This window comes from Hippopotamus amphibius, chromosome 1, assembly GCF_030028045.1.
Source record: "Hippopotamus amphibius kiboko isolate mHipAmp2 chromosome 1, mHipAmp2.hap2, whole genome shotgun sequence".
Classification (NCBI taxonomy): Eukaryota; Metazoa; Chordata; class Mammalia; order Artiodactyla; family Hippopotamidae; genus Hippopotamus; species Hippopotamus amphibius.
Genome location: NC_080186.1, coordinates 80641551 through 80666527, shown reverse-complemented (window position 1 = coordinate 80666527; position 24977 = coordinate 80641551). Strand labels below are relative to the sequence as shown.

General features: G+C 37.3%; 1 pseudogene; it reads left to right on the top strand.

Moving 5' to 3' along the window:
• The first annotated feature begins 354 nt into the window (after window positions 1-354).
• LOC130834740 (40S ribosomal protein SA-like) lies at window positions 355-1226 on the top strand (annotated as a pseudogene).
• The last annotated feature ends 23751 nt before the right edge of the window (window positions 1227-24977 follow it).

Below are 24977 nucleotides of genomic sequence, written 5' to 3'. Positions count from 1 at the left end.
GTCCCTGGCATAAGGCAGTGTGTCGTCTCCTGGAGCAAAGCCAGAATGTAAGATGAAAAGCCACATGCAGAGGATGACGCAAGGGAAATAATCATGACTCATACTGAGAGCCAGAAAGAAATTCGAGGTCTTAGGCACACTGGTTCCTAAGCTCAGAGGTTTTACTCAGCATAAAACGCCCTTAACATTTTATTTTGTAGGGCTCCCAGCAACAGAACAGTGAGCAGACTCGCAGTCAAAAACAGTGAGCAGACTCGCAGTCAAACTTTGGGTGCACCACTCTGCACTACCCAGAGAGGGGTCCAGACGGTGTTGTCCTGGGTTTCCATAACAACTTAAAGGGAAATTTTCACAATGTCCAGAGCCCTTGATGTCCTACAGATGAAGTGGGAGGATGTCCTCAAATTCCAAACAGCAGGAACCCACTTAGGTGAACCAACCTTGACTTCCAAATGGAACATTACATCTACTAAAGATAAGTGATGGCGTCTACATTATAGATTTGAAGGGCACCTGGGAGAAGCGTCTGCAGACAGCTTGTGCCATTGTTACCATTTAAAAACTGACTGGTCAGTGTCACATCCTCCAGCAACACTAGCCAGAGGGCTGTGCTGAAGTTTGCTGCTGTCGCTGGAGCCTCTTCTATTGCTGCCTGCTTCCCTCCTGGAACCATCACTAACCAGATCCAGGGAGCCTTCCAGGGGCCGCATCTTCTGGTGGTTACTGACCCCAGGGCTGATGAGTAGCCTCTCACAGAGGTGTTGTAGGTTAACCCACCTACCACTGCTCCCTGTAACACAGACTGTCCTCTGCGCCCTGTGGATGCTGCCATCCTTGCAGCAACAAGGGAGCTCACTCAGTGGGTCTGGTGGATGCTGGCCCAGGAAGTTCCGCACATGCGTGGTACCATCCTGTGTGCACACCCGTGGGAGGTCACACCTGATCTCTGCTTCTACAGAGGTGCTGGAGAGACTGAAAAGGAAGATCAGGCCACGCTGAGAAGGCCATGGCCAAGGAGGAACGTCAGGGTGAACGGACCGCTACAGCTCCCAAGTTCACTGCTACTCCACCTGAGGTCCCAGACGGGTCTGAATGTACAGGTGCCTCTGTGCCTGCCCAGCAGTTTCTGAGAAGACGGGAGCTCTCAGTCCACCACTGAGGGCTGGTCTGCAGCTCCCACTGCTCAGGCCACTGAAAGGGTAGGAACAACCACTGAGTGGTCTTAAGCTGTCTCGCCCCAGGCTTTTAAGCAGAAAACAGAAATAAGATGGATAGAAAATAAACATCAGTTTCTTTAAAAAAAACAAAACAAAACAAAAACTATTTTGGCTATAAAGTGTTTACACTATTCAACTCAAGCGCCCATTAAGTCCAACAAACATTTTTTTTAGTTCCTACTATGTGATGGCAATGCTGAGTGCTAAGAGCACAAACGGGAATACACTGTCACACTGACACATATAGCACATATTGGGACATTCTGTAGCTATGTCTTATGGAGAACAAAAAAATTTTTTTTTAATTTTTGGCTGTGTTGGGTCTTCATTGCTGCGCATGAGCTTTCTCTAGTTGTGGTGAGCGGGGGCTACTCTTCGTTGCTGTGCACGGGCTTCTTAGTGTGTCGGCTTCTCTTGTTGCAGAGTACGGGCTCCAGGCTCAGGCTTCAGTAGTTGCAGCACGTGGGCTCAGTAGTTGTGGTGCACAGGCTTACTTGCTCCATGGCATGTGGGATCTTCCCAGACCAGGGATGGAATCCTTGTCCCCTGCAATGGCAGGCAGATTCTTAACCACTGCGCCACCAGGGAAGTCCAAGAACCAATATTTTTAAAATCATTGCCATGCCTTACATATACTATTTCAGTTAAGCCTCAAACTGCCTCTATAAGATTGGTATTATTATTCCTGTTTTTTCAAGTGAAGAGGTTGAGGCTCAAAGTGATTAAACAACCCGCCGGTGTGTACAACTGGTAATTGCCACAGGCCAGGTCCAAATCCAGGCCAAATGTGTGTCTTCTACTATATATAGAATAGATAACTAATAAGAACCTACTGAATAGCACAGGGAACTCTACTCAATACTCTGTAATGACCCGTATGGGAATAGAATCTAAAAAAAAGTGGATATATGTGTATATATAACTGACTCACTTTGCTGTACAGCACAAACTAACACAACACTGTAAATCAACTCTATTCCAATAAAAAAAATTAATTAAAAAAAAAAATGGGGACTTCCCTGGTGTTGCAGTGGTTAAGAATCCGCCTGCCAATGCAGGGGAGATGGGTTCGAGGTCCGGGAAGATACCACGTGCCTTGGAGGAACTGAGCCCACGTGTCACGACTACTGAAGCCCGTGGGCCTAGAGCCCGTGCTCTGCAACAAGAGGAGCCACTGCAGTGAGAAACCTGTGCACCACAACGAAGAGTGGCCCCCGCTCTCTGCAACTAGAGAAAGCCTGCGCGCAGCGACAAAGACCCAATGTAAACAAATAATAAAATAAATAAATTATTATTTTTTTTTAAATGTGTGTCCTTCTCACCAGGCTACTCTCTTCCCCCATCCTTCCCAAACACAACTGAAAGACAGTATACTCAAAGATTAGCCCCCAAAATAATATCAAATGTCTTGGGGGCCTGTAACAGCTTGGTCCCACACAAGTTGAAGTAACTACTTCAAACAATAACAGTGACTTATTGAATGTCTACTATACCCAAGCACTTATCATATTTGATCTCCAGCATCACAATTATCCTATAAGGCAAGTATTACTATCAACCCCACTGACAAATAAAGAAACTAAGTCTCAGGAAAACTGAGTTGGCCAAAACCACGCAAGTACCAAAGGAAAGAATCAACATTGGAACTCATTCAGCTCCTAAGTCAACACTCTTTCAACTAACCATTCTGCACTGAAAAACAAAGACTCCGAAATCAGAGTAAACTCTGGATTTAATATTGGGGCCATTCCTTGGTGGCACAGTGATTAAGAATCTGCCTGCCAGTGCTGGGGATGCGAGTTTGATCTCTGGTCGGGGAACTAAGATCCCACATGGCCTGGGGCAACTAAGCCCGGGTGCCACAACTACTGAAGCCCGCGCCCCTAGAGTCCATGCTTTGCAACAAGAGAAGCCGCTGCAATGAGAAGCCCACGCAATGCAAAGGAGTAGCCCCCGCTTGCCACTACTAGAGAAAGCCCCTGCGCAGCAACAAAGTCCCAATGCAGCCAAAAATAAATAAATAAATAAAATTTAAAAAAAAAAAAATTGGGCCCAGTCCTTTCTGGGGAGGGGGGGAGAACCTTCTTACTTGATTACCTGCCAGAAGGGGATGGGTTTGGAAGCAGAAACCCATTAGGCCATGCTAAGAAATAACGAACCAACCAGATTCCAAGTTAGAGGATGGACGTTTCCACAGCATCGGGAGAGTATCAAAGTCCCCAGTAAATAAAATATGGATTAACACTGCTGAGAGTAGTGAGAAGCACAGAAAACTGGAGCCAAAAAAATCTGATTTTGAATCCTGGCTTTGTTGCTTACTATTTGTGCAATTTTAAGCAAGTTATTCCACATCTTTGGACCTCATTATTGTTTTTGTATCTGCCCAAATAGATTATTCAATTTTCTAACGTGAAGTGCTTTGCAAAACGAATCAACAGTTTTAAGAACCTACAGTGTGCCAGGACCTGAACTAGAGTTGGAAGTTGTGATGAAATTGACAAAATATTACATGAAAAACCCCCTTAACATTAACGAGAACCATGAGACCGTTTTTAATAGTACCCTTTTTTAAAGAGAAGGAAACTGAAGTCCGGAGAAGGAAGTACGTTGGCCAAGGTCACACAGCTAATAAGTGTCGGAGCTATAACTTGAAGCCAGGAGCCTGACTCTAGAGACTACACTTTTGCTCCCTGTACTGGGATGCTCTGGAAAGCGGGAGAACAGCAGCAGGAACAGGACTGGAACACATAACTTCTGGAAGTTGGCATTCAAGTTAAAGCTAAGAAGCCTGGACAAAAATGACTAGCCTGGAGCACTGAGGATCAAATAAAGCACTGGGCTAGAAACAAGGAAGGAGGCAGCAACCTGAGGTTACAAATATCACTGAGTAAGGAAAGACGAGTGGTCAGAGGACTGGACTGATACGACATAGAAGACGCCAAGGGGAAAACTGAGGAAAGACAGAGGAAGAAAAATCCTCGTAGGCAATAAATATATGGAAATTTCTATACCAAGAGGTTAATAGCAAAGGAATTATGATAGAGAATAGGGAGTTTGCTACATGAAAGAAAACTTCTGCTTTTATTATGTTTCAGGATTATTTAACTCTGACCAAAGAGCAGTGTTGCTTCGGCAATTTTAAAATTAATAAAACTAAGAATACTAAAATATATGACAAAACAAAAAAAATTCAGTGAATCTAGATGGAAGAATAGGATAAAGAGGTCAAGATGCAAATAATAAGCTTGGCACAGCAGAGGATCCAAACCCAGGACACCTACTGTATAGGAATCTAGGGAGACACAGACTAGAATGGTAGAGCTGGAAGGGGCCTTAAGCTACGTCTAGCTTCCACCCCTACTTCATTTTTTAACTGAGGGAAATGGCAGCCCAGAGAGGAACGTGTAATGAGTTCAATGTCATATCATTCATTGTTGAACAACATACACACAAACTTGGCCCCAGGTTATAGGCAGTTTGAGACTCTACAGATTAAAACAAGAGACAGGCTGGACTGGAGGAACAGGTGCCAAAGAGAACACATTTCCTGACAACAGTCACTAAAAAAACAAGTCTAGATAAATAGGGCAAACAATCCTACGCCCTTGTGAATGTGCAGAGAATCCCTGTGGTCTTCTCAGGGAATTTTCTGCCCTGTAGAACAAGGGAGACTTTGAGGAAAAGCGGAAAGATGCCTGAGCAGAAAAATCAAGATTTTGTGGACAAGCAATCAGAGCCCATGATGCAAAGGGACTGCCTTTTCTCTAATAAAGGAAACATCCATGAGACCTCAAGTGAGTCATTTAATCTCTCTCAACCTCAGTTTCTCCATCGTTTGGAATATCTCTCCCAATAAGTTTGTTGCTGCAGAATCAGGATTTCTCAAACTGTATTTGGCAAAAGTCTAGGGGATGGGGTTTGGGGAGTTCCGTTGGTACCTGTGTTCGGGAAACCTTGTATTCTCTATCTGCCATCTTGGAGATTCAAGGGGTACATGAAATGGGCATTTGCTCTTTTTGACTGCCCAGCATCATTCATCCTATTTCCAGCAATTATCTCTGCCATCCACTTGGAAATCAACCCTTCTCCTCTCTGTCCATGTAGATCCTGTGGGGTTGACTTCCGTACCCTGGCACTAAGCATGACATGACCCATGACCCAGGGTGGGTCCTCCTCCAGATGATGCCGACAATTAAGTTTTCTGGAAATTTTTTCCTTCCCTAAAAAGTAAAAGGATAATAATGTGTTTCTAGAATAGTTGTGAGGATTGAGATAATGCACATAAGGCATCTAGTTCAGTACCTGACACATTACTATACTCGATAAAAAGGAATTATTAATATTACTTAAAATTTTCACTATATTAGGGCTAGAGGAAACAGGTATAAACATCCAATAAGACTTTTTAGGTTGTAAATGACCAAAAACTCAAACCAGATTGAGCAAAAAGTGAAATTAGCTCACACAGCTGAAAAATCCAGAGGGAAATTTTTCTGGCTTTCATCTAAACTTGACCCAGAAGCATCCATCATCTGCCTCCAGCTCTCAGCCTTTCTCTCCTCTACGATGTATGCCACAAAGAGGCAATGTACCATTCAGCAACTTCATGCTACATTCTCCCAGGTTTCGGTCCAGCAAAACAGAGTCAGCTCTTCCTGGTGGCTCCCATCTGAGTTTAGGGCTTTGGACCAACTTGTGTCATGGGCCCACCCCTGAAACAACAAATAACATTTTTCAATGTTAGTAGGAATGGCAACTCTGTGAGTTGATGGATGTGTGAATTAACTTGATTGTGGTAACCATTTCATAATGTATATGTATATCAAATCATTATGTTGTACAGTCTAAGTATACACAATTTCTTATAAAACTGGGAGGAAATAAAGGCATTCAAATAAACAATGTTATTAGGAGGATTTAATACTCTGGCCAGGACTGAGTCACATGATCCATTCCAGGTGGAGCCCCACCAACCACATGGCAAAGAAATAGTTCTCTAAAGAATATTTGGGTAGAGCTCAGAAATAAGGAGGAGCAGAAAAAACAAATATATATTAGAAGATAAAATAAAATCTTTGTAACAAACTAATAGCAAAACACCAAATAAGAAAACAGACATTTTCACATATTATTTTGAGTGGGTAATTTGGCAAATGCACGTTCTTTTTGCCCAATTCCTCTTTAAGAAATTTATCTTGTTCATAAATCACACCAGTGTGCAAGGATGTTATTTAAAGGATGATCATTGAAGCACCAGTTGTATTAGCAAAACACTGTCCATTAATATGAAAGTTGTTAAATTGTTATAATCACAGGGAAAATATTACACAGTTATGTTTTAATACGGTAGATCTACATGCTCTGACGTGGAAATAAATCTATAATATGCTGTAAAGGGAACAAAGCAAATTGCAAGAAAATAGGTAAATTTGGTCCTGCTTATGTAGATATGTAAAAAATATCTGGAAGACTATCCAAAAAATGAGTAATACACTTTACTGCTGGAGAAGAAGTACTAGGGAGTTAGGAGTGTCAGGAAGAAGACATTTACTTTTCACTTTATATCCTGTGGGATTTTAATGTTTACCTAAATACACATGATTTTTATTACTTTAAAAAGTCTTCAAAACACCTGTTCATTTGACTGTCTATTAACATGACTCACAGTTTGCACCACTGGTTCTAAAAGAACAAAAATATTTGCTTTATATGTGCTGAAGAAATTTATTAAATTACTAAAAACACACATAAATGGGATTTCACCACGAGACTCTACATACTCCCAAAAAGTACACAAATCTTCTTGTTAAGAAGCTAATAATTTTCATGCTAATCTAGCAAATTATCTGGGCTACTGAATCAACTTGGTTCATTTATTTACTTTGTTTATCGGTCAGACCAGCCCATCACAGAATTTTGCCACTATAAATTGGCCCCTGGACTGACTCGTTCAGGCAGGAAGCAACTCCATCAAACCCAATAATTAATCGGGCAGTCCTCCTCCATATGTCGTGATGACTATTCATTAAAGGAATGCATATGGCTCTTACCTACATGTGCTAGCTTTTTGCTTTTATTCATGGTTCAACAAATTTATGAACCTTAGATCCAGTGGAACAAAGTAAAATTAGTACAGAAGATATTATAATTAGGCTGACAGTTTAAAATTAGACAGAAAAACTGAAATCAAGAAGAGATGTTGCCATTAAGAGTAGAATTCATGACAAAGCAAACATCTTTTGATGGCCTTCTATGCACAAGGTGCAAGGCTAAACACTTGAAACACGAAGAGATATATATGACACTGTCTCTGCCCACAGTCTTACTTTTTGTTTGAAGGGATAGCCCATGTATTGAAAAAAACAAAAGTAATGGTATAAGGTTATCACTGGTGAGTGCCATATTTTTCTATTTATCAAGATTCCCATTTAAGATGTACAAAGCATCTTAGGAGTCATGAGTAAATGAAATATATCATACTGTATATGTTATATGTACAGTAAGAACTATCATTAAACTTAGAGTATTTTTATGAACTGAATGCTTGTGTTCCCCCAAAATTCTTATGTTGAAATTCTAACCCCCAGTGTGATGGTGTTGGGAGATGGGGCCTTTGGAAGGTAACAGGTCATGAGGGTGGAACCCTCATAAATAGAATTAGTGCCCTTATAGGAAAAGACATGAGAACTTGCTCCTGCTCTCTGCTCTTTCCTCCATATGAGGATACAGTGAGAAGTAGCAGTCTGCAACCCATAGAGGGCCCTTACCAGATTCTGACCATGCTGGCACCCTGATCTCAGACTTCCAGCCTCCAAAACTGAGAAATAAGTTTCTGTTATTTATAAGCCACTCAGTCTATAATACTTTGTTATTGCATCCCAAACTTATATGACAAGTATATAGCAGTTAAGCATATCATTTTATAAAATAAAAAATGACTATTACCAATTGAATTGACAATGCTTTGGTAACTTAAGTATTTATAATATACTTTCCATATGATTTGTTTTAAAATGTACACAAGAAGTACAAAACCAAAACAATGATTTTGAATTGTCATTGTGAGTGACATAAGATATGACAATAATCATAATCACAATTATAGCTAAGACTTGCCTGGTATTTATTATGTGCTGGGTACTATTCTCAGTTATATACAAATATGTATTTCATCCTCAAAACAATTCCATGATGCAAGTAGTTTATTATCCCTACTTTACAGATGAGAAAACTGAGAGGCTGAGAAATTAAATAATTTACCCAAGGTAAGTGTCAAGGCCAGACTTCAAAACTAGTCTGACTCCAGAATATACAATACGTATTCTCTAAAATATCACATTGTTCATATTTTTAAGGAGAAAATAGAAGGCAAAGAATAATAAAGATACGATTTCTTCCTCTATTCTGGAATTCTGCACTTCCTTTGTAGCCTCACGCCATGCCTTGCGCATAATAGACACAGTTCATAAATACCTGTCATGAATGGTTGAGCTCTAAGACTGGGAGGACAGTATTTGTGACCCATATTCCCCACCTGTCTTTGAAGCCCCTGGCCACATGGCTTTCCCCTAGTATTCTACTAGTGAGGGTGGCTCTCTTCCCAGAGTTCCAAGCAAGAAGCAGAGTGTCTGAGAGAGAAAGTTTGTAACAGAGCAGAGCACAGTCTGGGAATCAGCCCTGACACTTTTTAGTTATATAACCTTGGATAAGTCGGTCCACTCCTCTTGGAAATGAATGTTCACATTTTTCAAATAAAAGAGTTGGATTAAATGATTTTCAAACTGTGCTCAGAAGGAAGGAAGAAGGGGAAGCATATGAACAGGTGCGACCTCTTTGGCTTCAAGGAGAGTAGCTCCCCTTAACCCTGCTTTACATATTAAGTATATGAGATTTTGTTTGAATAAAGGTACTCAAGGCTTTACAAAATTTGAAGACCACAGGATTCAATCAAATTCTTAAGTACTGTCTCATTTCAAACCTTCTATCCCTCCTGACTGCATAGGTACACTCCAATATGTCAGATTATTCGTTCTGACCTGTTCAGAAGACATTTTAACTGAATCTTAGAATTCTTTCCATCATTGCAATTCTGGATCTATCCTTTCAAAAAAGAAATTGATTTTTTTCCCTCCATCCACATTTATCAGTCCATTTTTGGGGAACTCTTCTTGCCACATCCTTAAATAAGTAAATAGGATAACTGTAGTAATTGCCTGTCCTGCAAAGTGTATAGAACTTCAAGGTTAATGCTCTTGGCACAAGATTTTCACTACAAACAGCAGAATTCTTCCAACCCTTTGCTGAGGCATCGGTTCAATCATAAGAGAAAATCATGCTATGTATTGAATTACTCAAAAGAGAATTATCAGAGAGTTCCCTGATGGTCTAACCATGGCTAAACTGTACTCCAAAAAGAACTGGTCTTAAAGAACTAGAGGAAAGGCCTCCACTAGAGATACAGTAGAAGAGACACATATTTAACAACAACAATGAAACAAACTATATATTCCAAGAATTGGTACAATCCTACCCCAAAGGCTGTGCTAATTCCTTATGTTTAATTTTATAATTTTGAACTTCCTTCCACATGAATGAAAAGAATTGTTACTATTAAGCCTATTCATTCTCTGAAATTCCTTTAGTCCGTTTTCATTAAGGACTGTCAAATACATACATCATTTAGGGACTTTTAAATCTAAATTTTATTGAAGCTATATTACATACGGTTTAATATTTCAGCTCAGCAACAGCCATCAGCAATAAGCATTACTCCAAGAGTGGGATTAATTAAATAGTCCAGCAAACACAGTGATCCAAATAGCAAAGAAAAATTCTGGGCACTGAGCCCAGATTCCCCACCCTCTCTTATGGTGTGGCTCATCTCTCTCTCAGATAAATGAGACAACAAACAAATCTTTCGTCATTATTAGTGAATGTGTAGATATGCAATAAATGATCACATTCCTCTTCCAGGTCGCCTATTAAAATTTTTAAGCAGAAAAAATTTGCACAGAATCAAACTACTCCATAAAAGAGTATTTTCAAAAACGGAGGAGAAATATAGTTGTCAGAAATAAAATGTAACTCTCCGTGATTATGAGCAGCTTTCTTCTAACTTGACTTTGCCACTACTCCAATAACAGATGTGAAATGCTGCTAGTCTATAATTATAAATGTCTTTCTTATGCTATGAAGTTTTAAAGTATTTCAACTTTGTATATTATAGTGAATGTGAATCGCAGCTCCACACAAAACCAAGAGATTCAGAGCAAACTCATGGTCTGGTCCCACAGAGATTACTGGTTTTACATTCACCAGTTAAGGCTGATGATAGTCCAAACTTGAATCTTAGCTTTACATCTGAACTGCTTGGTGTTCCTTATCTTAATCTATTTTTAATGTCGAGGTGATAGGAGCAGCTCCAGGAGGAATATTTACAAAAGGTCTTATTTATCAAACATTTCTGGTTCCTCTTCTTCATTCCCTCTCTCAGGTCCCAGCAGCAACTACTTGGTAACAAAATAGATGCATCTAGCCCAAACATGACCTAGCAACATTTCCTGTCATCACCAAATCTGCATTTCAGGGATGCAATGTAACTTAAGTCTATCAAAGTACCCTCTCAGTTCAATGAGGAAGCTGTTAATAAGGCAAAATCTTTGAAGTTAGAGCAGCTGACGAAACAAAAAGTAACAGAGCAGCAGGAGCATGACATGTATGTAACCTAAATGATTTTCAAAGCACAATTAAGTACATTACATAATTTTATCTTTCCAATAAATTTGTAAGGTGGTTATGGTCTTAAGTAAGTCACTTCTGTGAACTTCAGAATCTTCACCTTTAAAATGGGGATAATATTTCACAGGGTTGTTGTGAGGCTGGAACAAGATAATATGTAAAGTACTTTGTACAGAGCACTCAATAAATGATATTCAGTTTTTATTATTATTAATTATTATTATTATTATTACAAATAGAGGAAACAATTGCTTAGAGAAAGTAACCAGCCCAAGGGCATTCAGTGAATAGACTTTATTGAGTACCTGCATAGGGCTATGAATATAAAAATACGTAAGATCCCACCTCTGCCTTCTATCTAGGAACTCACACTCACTCTTAGTAAGAAAGCAACAAATTCTAAAACCAAATGCTCTTTTCACTCCATTCTGATGCAAATCTAGAAAGAAAGAGATAAACTGAGATCCAAATCAACTATTTCTTAGATGAAAAATGTTCTTCCTATGCAGTAAATTTTTTTCACTGTGGCTAAGGTTACTCTAACTCAGTGTGCCCTCCCCAGCCTGCTTCCCCTCCATAATCAGGAAATTCTTATATACCAACTACTATATATAAAATGGATAACTAATAAGGATACTGTATGGCACAGGGAACTCTATTCAATACTCTGTAATGACCTACATGGGTAAAGAATCTAAAAAAAAAAAAGTGGATATATGTATAATTGATTCACTTTGCTGTACACCTGAAACTAGCACAACATTGTAAATCAACCATATTCCAATTCAAAAAAAAAAAGACAATTTCAACTCCCCTCATTTTACAGATAAGAAAGAAAGATTCTGTTTCCCTAATTTTTTCCTAAGTACCCTTTAAAAGACTATTTGCACAGCCTTTTAATATAGCACCATGGTATTTTGTTTTAAAGCAATTCTTTAAAGATATTCTTAATGTTTTCTATAGCTATGTTTTTGGTAATTATACATAGAAAACTAAAAATTGCTGATAAGCCATGAAATTAACATAATTTTAGATGTAACTTTAAAGAGGCTTCTTTATTAAAGTATCAAAAAGGGGATGGAAAAACCCAGAAGAAAAAATCACAATGTATTTTAATTGTTACATTTTATTTCTGATTTCATATCTATCATTAAATATGTAGCTGGACAAAATAAAGTCATAAAACAATCAAAAAAACATAATCAGGGAATCCTTAATAGTGATATTTTCTTCCTTTGAATTGAGAATTCACACCATTGTTTTGGTGTATTGCTGTACAGTTAAAACACCTTCACCTGTGCTAACTGATCTAACTAGCTAACTTAATCTTCTGCAAATCCTGTGAGGTATGAATTACTAAAATCATTTTAGAGAGGAGGAAATTGAGACACAGCTATAAGTGTCATAATGTAGATTAGAACAAGATCAAAAAGCCTCAATCTAGTTTAATTACTCATTTAAAGCTTGCCCACTAAGCTACACTGAACTTATATTAAAATGTTTTTGCACTCTCACCTAGATTGCCTTCTATTTTCTCTGAGTCTGTGACACTCCAATTCTCCTAGGGGTCTAATAGTGAACCTTGTATTTGAAGGATTCCCTCAGGCAATATATTTATTCAATAACCCATGCAACATAATATAATATCACCTTTTCAAGTATGGCTATGACTTTAAACATAGACTAGATCCATAAAGAGAGATGGAGAATGATACTTTGCATTTGTTTAGCAGTCCTTCGAAGTGCTTTCATATATATTATTCAGAGAAGGAGAATAGAATTTGAATTTAAGAGTAGAAAAGATGTTAGAGATTCTCAAATCCAGTGTTTCCTAACCTTCTTTAGGTCACTTGTCCATTTGAGAATCTGACAAAAGCTACAGACCTCATACCCAAAAAGATATACACACAAATTTGCATAGTTTCAAGGGGATTCTTGAACACCCCCAGGTTAAGAACTAATTTACAACTCACATTTTACAAACGAGGAAGCTACTATTTATCATGACAGCATTCCTATGAGGAGGCAAAATAAGGATTATTATCCACATTTTCCAGATCTGGAAACTAAGGTCCAGAAAAGTTTCAAGACTTGCCCAAAGTCTTAAAACTAGTTAACAGCAGTAGCAGAACCCAGGACTCCGGACAATCTGGTTTTGTTTTTGTTTTTAATTCAAGTATATTTAACATACAATATTATATCAGTTCCATGTGCTCTAGTTCTTATTCTTCTAGATCACATTGACCGCATACTACACTACAATAAAATTCCTTCACCATAAGATATCCTTCTACAGCCAATGGTTTATTTTACCCTCCACAACACACACAACTCTTGATCTCCAATGAAAAAGATCCAAGTACAAAAACTGTTCTATTCACAATAGTAATTAATTTTTTAGAGATTTCTAAAAGGTTTTAGTTATCACTGACACATTAAATATTGAAATCTGGAAATCAGAATTGTAAACAACTCTGTAACTTCTACATTGGTCCATTAAATACCATTCTGGTCAGCTTCTCCTTTTAGCAGCAAATGAACATACTGGAATCCAAGCAAAGAAGGCAAAAATGTTTGCACTTGTCTTGGAAGGGTGTGGGGAAATAGTATTAGTAAATTAGAATTGTTGATAAGTTAATTATAAATTATTAATAAATATTTACTGAATGAATAATGAATTACTAATAAATATCATAGAGTTTTTCAAGTATTTTGTTTTCACTTTCAAATGCTATATTTAAACTAAGAACACACTCAAATACAGTACCTTTCACTTAAGGTCTAAGTTAAATCAGCAACAGCATATTCAATACTAAACTATACATAAAAACAGGCTTCTTAAAATGTTTATTCAGATGTTATCAAGACAGCTTATGTTGTTAAGACAGTGGTTCTGATTAATTTTATTATAATTTATACATCCTCCCATAGCAATAAATACATGTAAAATATTTAATGAGAAGAAAATATCTTAGATATGTATAAAATATTTAGATATGCCAAGGATACTATAACATTTATGACGAATGTTAAATTTTTGCAAGAAAATGGCTATTATTAACATTTAATTTAACTTCACTTAATAGCACGCTATCTTGCTACACTCAAGATTTCTATTCCTGAGGAGCCATCTTTATTTATAAGCCAAAAGCTTCCAGGATATATGCTAGGGTGCTGAGCATTCTGGTTTTTAGAAAGAAGCAAAAATGCTATGTTTTAGTTTTGCTTACTTATGCTGCATTAGTATACTTCGTCTGAATTTTAATGTTCCATTATCATAGTTCTTCTGTGATAACTAGATAGAATAAGAATTTTCTACAAAACAAATGCTTAATAAAGCAATAAACCTGTTGAAGGAATAAATCAGCAGGCAGGTTATGCTTTTAGGATATCTACACTACACAAAAGGTATTGTAGCCACTCTACCTAGTGATTAGGTTTATATTGCAATGTGACTCATAAGACTCACTGTACTGAATAAAAATTTAGGCAATTAGTGATCTTATTTCTTAGGAAGAACTGCTTGCTATCATATATTAACACAGATCTCGCTCAATTAAAATTGCTCACAGTCAGCAAAAATAATTTCTGCACTGTAATGAAATAATGAAATAATTATATGCAAGGGAGGACTTGTGATCTTTTTAATTATTCTATTCTTCATTTTTAAAAGGGCTATTTGAAAACGTACTCTTATAATTGATTGCTATAAATCAGTCAAACGCATTCTAAGGATCATAAATATTCTAACTTTTAAAAGACAAAGAAATGCTAAATATTCAATGGAATACTTCAATATTCAGAAAATTTAATCTGGGGGGAAAGGATAGACTGCTCTTTGGAAAATAAAAAAGTAAATTTGTTGTCCCATGAAAAATGAAATATCTTGAATGTCAGTAACAGAAATGGAATTAACAAGAGATCTTTTTATTGTTTTTTAAGGTCATTAGGCTGTGAATTCTATAATTATGGAAATTGTCAGTCCAGTTCTGTAAGAATGTTTGCTCCCATCCATAAGGTAGTGGAATGTTCAATCAGTCTCTCTCGTGGGAAAGTTAGGTCATAACTGTAAGTGTACCAGCAAAATTGAATTAAGCAAAGAGATTTCATTAGTATTTATAGCCAGAAGGCATCTGTAAAAGTACAGGGCAAAGAAGTTATGTGGAAGTCAAAGGAGGAAAAAAAAATGGGTTTCTAGTGACAAAGGCGCATCTGAAAGAGATATAAGTGTATAATGAATAAGAGCTATTGAACGCTACTGCAAAGAGGGAGTTGCAAAGATGTCAAATATTGATTTTCTTGTGTATGCCTTTGGACTACATATGTAATTGTTTGGATTTGCTGTCTTCATGGTACAACAATATTTGTTGTCAAAGGTTAAAAAGCATGATGTGAAATACACTAAAAACTAGAAACATGTTGGAGAATTGTAATAATCCTGCAGTCAGGGCCTCATTAAGACATTTCTGTATCTTCTTGCAAAAGAACATTTTTAATGAACAAAAATGTTCTATATTTTTCAAACATAACACAAGATCCTTATTATTATGTTATTAAAATTATTTGACTTGCAGCATCACTTTAAATTAAACTATGTTTTCTACTTCCTTATTTTATTGAATGAATATTCTTAAACCATATATCTAATTTTGAAAGTACAGTTAAACCATATTTTATTTTTTCAGTATGATTACAGTTAATCCAATTAAAGCTAAACTGATAATAAAAATCTTATGTTACCCCTTTAAAAGAAATATTTCCTATAATATTTCCTTTTCATTTCTAAAACTCCAGAAAGAAAACACTTGTATTTTAAAGTCTATATAAGCATATAAATTTAATAACAAATGGCAGACTCAAGTAAGCAAATTAACAATCAAGCTAGTATGGTCATTAGATAAACAAAATACTGTTTTCATAGGTTATTTTCCATGTGAATATTCAAGTCTTAACAAAGAATGTTAACTATCATAATGTTCTTTTTAAATAACAGACTCACTTGTTTCTTTTATCTGATTTTATTTGATTACTTATTAGGCTCTCAAATTATATTTATTAATATTACCTCGTTCTCCTCCTACTTCAGGGAGTTTAGAAACAACAGCAAAACTCTCCAGGTGGATTTTATTGCACTTAAAGCCACAATGACCACAAACTGAAAAAAGAAAGACAAAGTATGACATAATTTAAGCATTAGAGGAAGACGGGTACAAATAAAGAACAGCATGATACATGGCAGAAGCCTATCATTTTACCAGTGCAGAAAATACTAGATAGGACAACTGCAGAGAAAACAATTTCTGCTGCACAAACAAGTGTCTGATTTTATTTTCAATGTATCACTTTTCACGTTAGTAAATATTTAATAGCAAAGTAAAACAGAGTGACAACGTTGAGTCCATGGGAAATCCAGGACATTCTTTTTCCAGTGTTTTGCAAGCATGTAGGACACGAAGATGATTATCCAGCAGTAACGGCAGCTCCTCTCCGAGGTAAATACTTGTTAGGAACAAAACGTAATTCAGTTGCACTCTTCTTTTCTGAAAAGGTTGTTTGTAGAATATCCATCATAAAGTCCTTTCTGTTTCTTAAGAACTATTAGTGCCTGGCCCCTTGGCTTCATTAAGACACTCTTTTCCAGTACATTCTTTTATTTTACACTTCATCCCACTTCTCAGCTACACAGTGCACACTGCAGTTTCTCAGCTCCTGAGGGAGATGTTAGCCACGCCCCCCGGTGACTGACATGCAAGGACAAGGTAGCCATGGAAAGGAAGGCGGATCTGTTGGCATGAAGTCAAAAGCATTTCTTAAACCCCAGAGGTTAAAAGGGAGTTTGGCCAAGCCTCTGAGACAGAGTGCTATATCATTCAGCTGACACTAACATTACAATGCTGCCCATTAGGAGGGCATGGGTCTCCCACCCCTTAATCTCACCCAGTGTTCTCTGGGAGCTAAAGAAGCCAGAAGTTTTGAGAGTCCCTGCCACCAGAACCCAATGTTGCCTAAGCAAGCATTAAGAGATTATGGTAATAATCGGTATGCTTACACCAAATAAAAGGTTTCATTAATCAAGCCATATTGAGATAAACCTGTCACTGGACAGAGGAGACCAGAAATCAAATGCTGTGAAAGTTCTGACAGATTGTTAAATAGAAACCCTTTAAAATAGAATTTAATTTACTGTGATATTATAGATATTTATGCATCAATAGGCAAGTGCAGATTGAGTTCAGAGGTCGGCTCTGGTATTTGAAAAATAAAAGCACAGGATGAAACAAAAGGTGACAGTTACCTTTGTCTGAAATTAGGGTTCATTAGACTAAACGGGAAGGTTCTAACTGATTCATGTAGGAAACTGAAGCTCGGCCTGTGATGTGGTGTGCAATATTGGATAACAGGCAAATTCAATTAAGGGATCTTCATTCTGTTAAAGACTTGTCTACAAATTAAAAAAAAAAAAAAAAAAGCCAACCCAAGGGCCAGCCAGAGAACAGCCCAGACAGCTGTCTGTAGTGGCCCTCTTGCAGCACCGCAGTAGGCGAATATATTTCCTTCATGGCATCATGGTTAGGAGTGGTGCATATGGAAGTCAGACAGACCTGAGTTCAAATCACAGCTCTGCTACTTACCAACTGTATGACTTCTGGCAAATGACCTCACTTGAGCCTTGGTACCCTAATCAGTAAAGCAGAGGTATTATCAGTACTAACTTCATTGAGCCGTTTCAAGGACTGGAAGAAAGTCTGCAAAGCACTTTAGCACAGTGGCTAGCAGTGCTCAACAAACCACTGTTATTAATTCGTCCTTTCCCTTCTCTTTTCTTTCTCTTCTTCTTCACCTCTTCCAGTCCCTTTCTTTTTGTCTTTTGCCCCTCCTTCCTTTTCTCTTTTACTCCCCGCCTGTCCCACAGCATCAACCACCAGCACCACCAGCACCTCCAGGCATTGTGCAGCCTCCTGGGATCGAGGGGCCTGCCGACCTCCGGTTTGCAGGCAGAGCTCAAAATGAAGTTATGAAAGGTCTGTTCATTCATACTGCCTCATTCATGAAAGACTGTTGGAAGTTCCCTTGGCTCTAGAATGTCTGAAACTTGCTTGTTCAAACTGACAGAATTAAGTTCCAGGTTCTACCAAATTGATCCACAGGTGCAATTTTTCCCTCCAGTCCAGTCAGCACTTTGCCACAAATTTCTTACTGACCAGTAGCTAAAATATTGTGACAAATCACTAAGGAGATTTGTTTAATGAATTTGTTTAGAATCCCACACCCTAAATGTTTTATTCTTACAGTTTGACATTATGTAGTTCAGTTTCCTAATTCATGTTTCCAACACTTCTATATACTTTCTGGGTTTTGTTTTGCATTTTAATGTTTCTTTTTCTAACTGTCTCTGTTTCATTCCATTTATCCTGGTTGAAAGAAAAGAAGTTTTTTTTTTTTAGAACTTTTATTGAGATATAATTGACATACAATAAACTGCATATATTTAAAGTGTACAATTTGATATTTTTTCTTATTAGTAATGTATATATGGCAAACCCAATCTCCCAATTCATCCCACACCTACCCCCCCACCCCTGCTTTCCCCACTTGGTGTCCATATGTTTGTTCTCTACATCTGTGTCTCTATTTAAGGAAGTTCTTTTTATTTTTTTTTTTTTATTTTTTTGAAGTTCTTTTTGAAAAGAGGCTGGAATAATATCTCAGTGAATAAAGGTTTGGAAAAAGTCTCTAGAAAAACAGAGACCTTACCAATACATGAAAGTTAATAGGCAGGCAGCACACAATCTTGTTATTACTCCTTCCAGGTGTCTAGAAATAGCCAAGATGGATTCAAAATGCTACAAAGTACCTGTGCAACTTTGAGAAAGTCATTTGTCTCAGCAGAGTTAGGTGCTCCTCCTCTACACTCTGCATGTTTCCTGTGAATACCTGTATCAGAACTCTTCCCCCGCTACTGAAAATACCCACCCCACCACTAACCTATAAATCATTCATGGGCAGAGATATCTTGTTTATCTTTGTATTCTCTGGCCAGCAGTAGTGTTCTTGACAAACATTTGCTGAACTGATCAAAAATATTCATATCTAGGCCTGAGTTAAATGATCCATTGAAACCCTCTCCAAGTTGATTAATTGAAGGTGGCATAATTGACCTGTATGGAAAGATAAAATGACACAGACCACTTGAAATAATTTAATGTTAAAAGAACAGCTTTCCAACCTAAATGTCCATTGACAGATGAATGGATAAAGAAGATGTGGAATATATATATGGTCCACATATATACATATATGTATGTATATGTACACATATACACACAATGGAATATTACTCAGCCATAAAACCAGTGAAATAATGCCATTGCAGCAACATGAATGAACCTAGAGGTTATCACACTAAGTGAAGTAAGTCAGACAGAGAAAGACAAATATCATATGATATTACATATATGTGGAATCTTAAAAATGATACAATGAACTTATTTGCAAAACAGAAATAGACTCAGACAGAGAAAACAAACTTATGGTTCCCAAAGGGGAAGGTGGGGGAGGGATAACTTCATTCGGGAGTGACAGATACACAACTACTATATATAGAATAGATAAACAACAAGGACCTACTGTATAGCACAGGGAACTATATTTAATATCTTGTAATAACCTATAATGGAAAAGAATTTAAAGAATATCTATATGTATAACTGAATCACTTTGCTGTACACCTGAAACATTGTAAATCAACTATACTTCAATTAAAAACAAAACAAAAACAAGGAAATACAATAGCTCTCAGTAAACTTCTCCTTAAATAAAAGTTTCCTCAAACATCTCTCTCTTTTGAATTTGTTGGTGTCATTTTGGACTTAGTCTTTACGTGTATTTTAATAGAGCCATATTTCAAAGAGAAGTGGAAAAAGAAAAGAAGTGTGTTTCAATTCTTACCATCACTCCCTGCAATAACTAAATCATTTAGTTTTTCTGTTCTTCAGTTTCCTGTTTAATAAAATGAAAATACTGAATATAGGCAAAATATTGATACAGTTTTTGTTTCCAAGTGTCAAATAAAAACATCTCATCTCATAATAAAAATATCTATATCTATTACTATTATAATTGCCTTTAAATTGAGTGTGTTGAAGTTTGGTCTTGTAAATTATATTAGTTATCTATTGCTATATTACAAATTACCCCCAAATTTAGCAGCTTAAAACAACAAGCATTTATTATCCCACATGGTTTCTGGGATCAGGAATCGGAGTGTGGTTCAGGTGGGTAGTTCTGGCTCAGAGTCTCTTGCGAGGTTGCAGTCAAGCAATCAGCTGGTGCTACAGTCACCAGTAGGGTTGACCGGAGCTGGAGCATCCTTCCAAGATGGCTCACTCACATGGGGATTGGCAGAAGGCCTCAACCAGTTCCTAACTGGTTGTTGGTAGAAAGCCTCAGTTCCTTGCCACATGGACCTCTCATAGGGCTGTCCTAGCATCCTCATAATTAGCCCCTGGCTTCCCCGGCGTGAGGGATGCAAGGAGTACAAGGCAGAAGCCACAATGTCTTCTATGAGGTAGCCTCAGAAGTGATATAACATTATGTCTGCTATATTCTGATGGTCACACAGACAAACTCTGATGCAGCATGGGAGGGGACTATACAAGGCCATGACTGCCAGGAGGTAGGGGATCATCAGGGACCACTTTAGATCCTGGCTACCACAGCAATAAAAATGAATATCCACACCAATGGAGCAGGGAAACAATGATTCTTAGTTGTTTAGAAGGTGGAAAGCCAGAGTGCAAATGACTTCCTCAGAACTGAGACTACACTCTACTAAACCACCTCAAATAATAAAGCAAGTGGATGAACTTGAAGTTCTGGCTCCTTATTCAAGTTCAAACTCCTCCATCAAAACAACTCACCAAAAACAAATTTACTTCCCCAACTTTACCTATAACTGCAGCGCTTGAGGGGGAAAACAATCTTTCTCCTACACAATAACCAACATCAATAACCAAGACATAAAAATGAACCCCACCTATGGATTTAAATGCTCGCAAACACAAACCGGATATTCAGTGGGCAGCACTTAATTTTTATACCAGTTCTTTTCAACATCTTAGCTGGTTTCACAAGGATCATATGAAATTAGATTCTTCGATTCTCAGCTGAAGAGTGCAAAAGTCTGAAACCTGTGGATCTGACAAATCCTCCTCCAATGAACAATAACTCTCCATCTCCCCCAAAAGATAATTTTTCCTATACCCTACTTCCTATATCCTGCCAGGTAAAAAGAAAACTGGGAATTGAGACCTGGGTTCTAGCTCCAGCTCTGTTATTTACTTGCTGTATGATCTCTAGCAAGTCACTTGACCTCTCTGCTCTTCAACTTTAAAGAGCCAGAAATGAATCAAAAGAACTCTTCCAGGGCTAAAATAAATCTTATAATTCTGATTCATTTGTGCTTTCAGATGAACCCAACGTGCTTATTCTTATCTACTGTCATTTGTGACTCTTACTGCATTGATTTCTTACTACATTGTGTCAGAAAACAATATGACAATGGCCATATTGGAATTTAGATTAGGCCTTTATCCACCCCATTCTTCACAAAAATACTGCTGGAAAATGCTCTGCTATATTCACTGTGGGAGGTTCAGCAGAAATGAAAATACTCAGCCAGTAAGGTAAAATTATTCTGTGACCAATGGAACCAAATTGGAGATAAATTCAGGCACGTGGGTATAAAAACCAATTTTTTAAAATAAATTTATTTATTTATTTATTTTATTGGCTGTGTTGGGTCTTGTTTGCTGTGCGCGGGCTTTCTTTTTTTTTTTAGTTGCAGTGAATGGGGGCTACTCTTCATTGTGGTGCGCGGGCTCCTCATTGCCGTGGCTTCTCCTGTTGCGGAGCATGGGCTCTAGGCGCGTGGGCTTCAGCAGTTGCAGCACATGGGCTCAATAGCCATGGCTCACGGGCTCTAAAGTGTAGGCTCAATAGTTGTGGCACACGGGCTTAGTTGCTCCGTGGCATGTGGGATCTTCCCGGAGCAGGGATCGAACCCACGTCCCCTGCATTGGCAGGCAGATTCTCAACCACTGCGCCACCTAGGAAGCCCTAAAAACCAATTTTTAAAAAATGGTTTTTACAAAAAAACGATTGCTTGTAGACAGACAGGAAGATGTCTTTCCCCAAAGGATTCACTCTTCACAAAGTATGGCAGCTTGAAAGGCAGAGGAGCATGATTCCATGGCAGTAGAGGAAATGATACTCTCATCAGCTGGCAACCAGTTTTCCTCGGAGGAGGTACAGACACAGCTAAGTCAGGCCAAGAGTTACAAATGTCCCTGAATTCTCATGGGAAAAGAGTGTGGTGCAAAGAAAGAAGTCTCATCCATTGATCCTAAACAAGTTTGAACTAGAAAGGGAAACCCTTTAACAATTTCCAAAGAAAGAACAGGAGAGAAGTAAGAAAATGAGAGAAAGAGTAAAAGTAAGAAAAAGAAAGGGTTGAGAAAGGAAAGGACAGGAAAATGCATGAATGAAAGAAAAGAGGACACAAAAGGGGAAAAAACCTGTCCAGGACTAGACAATCATCAAGGGAGCCCTGATTGTCTTGTTCACTAAGGGACGTAGTGAGAGAGTAACATCAACATATACACACTACCAAATGTAAAATAGATGCCTAGTGGGAAGCTACTACAGAGCACAGGGAGACCAGCTTGATGCTTTGTGAAGACCTAAAGGGGTGGGAAAAGGAGGTTGGGAGGGAGGCTCAAGAGGGAGGGGATATGGGGATATATGTATACATATAGCTGATTCACTTTGTTGTACAGCAAAAACTGACATAATACTGTAAAGCGATTATACTCCAATAAAGATTAAAAAAAAAAAGCACCCTCTAATGCCTACCATAGCTCCTAGGATAGAACAGGTGCTCAGTAGATGCTGAATGAGTAAAAGAATGAGGATAAAGCAACAAACAAAGAACAGTTTGGAAAAAGCCAGGACATTCATTGGCTTCCAGCTTTGTAGTTACTCCAGCCAAAAATCTCACAACTGAACAATAGATGTGAGCAAATGAGAGTAGGTAAATGGATCAGTACAAATCCATTACCCCCCTGGAAAAAAAAGAATGAAAACACACATCCTACTGCTACATACTTCGTTATGTTTTCAATTTTTCTTCTGTATTTTTATAATCTGTATCAGTTAAGCACCTCCTAAATATTTTAGAATCTCATGTTAAAAAAACAAAAAAATAAAAATTTTATTTGTATACCAGTTCAAAAAAGTTTAATGGTTCCAAAAGAAAAGTATTTTACTTGGACATAGACACCACACAATCTTCCATGTCTTTCTTAGAGCTCTATCAATATTTCAGTATTAAAATAAAATTGTTAAGAAAAAGAAACTGAGTAAAACAAAGAACATTTAAATGTTTTCTAGGATTTTTATCCTTCTGCAGAGTAAGTTATTTGTTTACAAATTTGGTTCTTTTGGTTAAATACAGACACAAGGTCAAATTACATTGCAGTTTGAATCCTCAGTTCACTCTCCTCCACAGATTATTTTAGATCTTGTTCTAACACAACTATCCCTTCAGGACCAGTCACATTGCCATAGTAATTGCTCAGTGACCACAGTTGTTGCAACTTTGACACAAGAGTGACCACGGTTCTAGGTCAGCTTTCATTTCACTGAGAAATGAAGACACATTAACAAAAGTGGGACTACACACACACATACACACACACACAATCAGAAACACAATAACTGTTATGGAGAGGAAGGAGAAAGAATAGCATCCATTTCAATATCTCACAAAGACTCAGATTAAAAATATTAATTTTTTTCTTCCATCATTCCTCTTTTTTAAGAACATGAAAAAGGTCACTTACACAGAGCATTTTAATCAGATATTTCTTTCTTTTCAATAAATTATACTCCTAACTGGAAATAATCAAACCAGGTAGCCTGTTAATAACCCATGCAATGTTTTTCAAAGTGCATATTTTGTGGGAAATAAATATTTTACAAGACCGAAAGATTAATTTTTTCTTAATAAAATGAATTTCGAATTATCTAATTTTATGTCAGCTTAATGTAAATATTTTAATAGAGAAACTATAAACATGTTTATAATATATGCCACCTTATGGAGAATTGAAATTCATCTGTAAAATGATAAAAATACACGTAGCAATTGAATCAGGCATCAAATATCAATAAACACTGTTCCATGACCACCCACATGCTAAGTAGAGTAGGATAAAAATACATTGAGACACTCAAGGATATGTAATACAAAATAGTATATAGTCAAACAATAAGTTTTGTATTTTCACATTTTATCAAAAAGGGAACTTTTAAATGAACCAACATTATATCCTAAGAGGAGGTCAAAATATTAATTTTTAAATTCATTTTAGTAATTTTCCTTATGTGGATTTGCATTCTTATCTAGAATATCTCAATCAGCATTAATTAATAATGGTAACAACTAACATTTATTGAGCACTAACTTAAGCACTTTGTATACATTATTATCTCATTTATTTCTAAAAATGCTCCTTAGTAAATAAATTACTTTCCTTACATTAATGGTGAGGAAATTGAGACTTCTGATAATACAATGATCTAAGATAACCAAAATTAACTGTCCAGTACAAAAACATAGAAATGCTAGAAAAAAATAAAATAAACATTATTTTTAAAGAGTGACTGGGAAGAAAGGAAGGGAGGGAGGGAGGGAGGGAGACAGGAAAAACTCCATTCATCCTAGGTGCCCCAAATGAAGAGGTTGCTAAATCACAAGGTAGAGTGGAGCTTTAATTGCCTTGGAGGAAAATTGGTCCCAGTAACCTAAAGGCTTAGATTTTAATATTCACGCAGGAAAAAAAGAAATGAGAATTTGGATGTGCATGAGGAACTGAGAATCCTTGGATAAAGCCAAGGCCCTCAAATGGCTGCTCCTTCTGGTAAGAGATGAACTAGAAATGAAATATGTTTACCAGGACA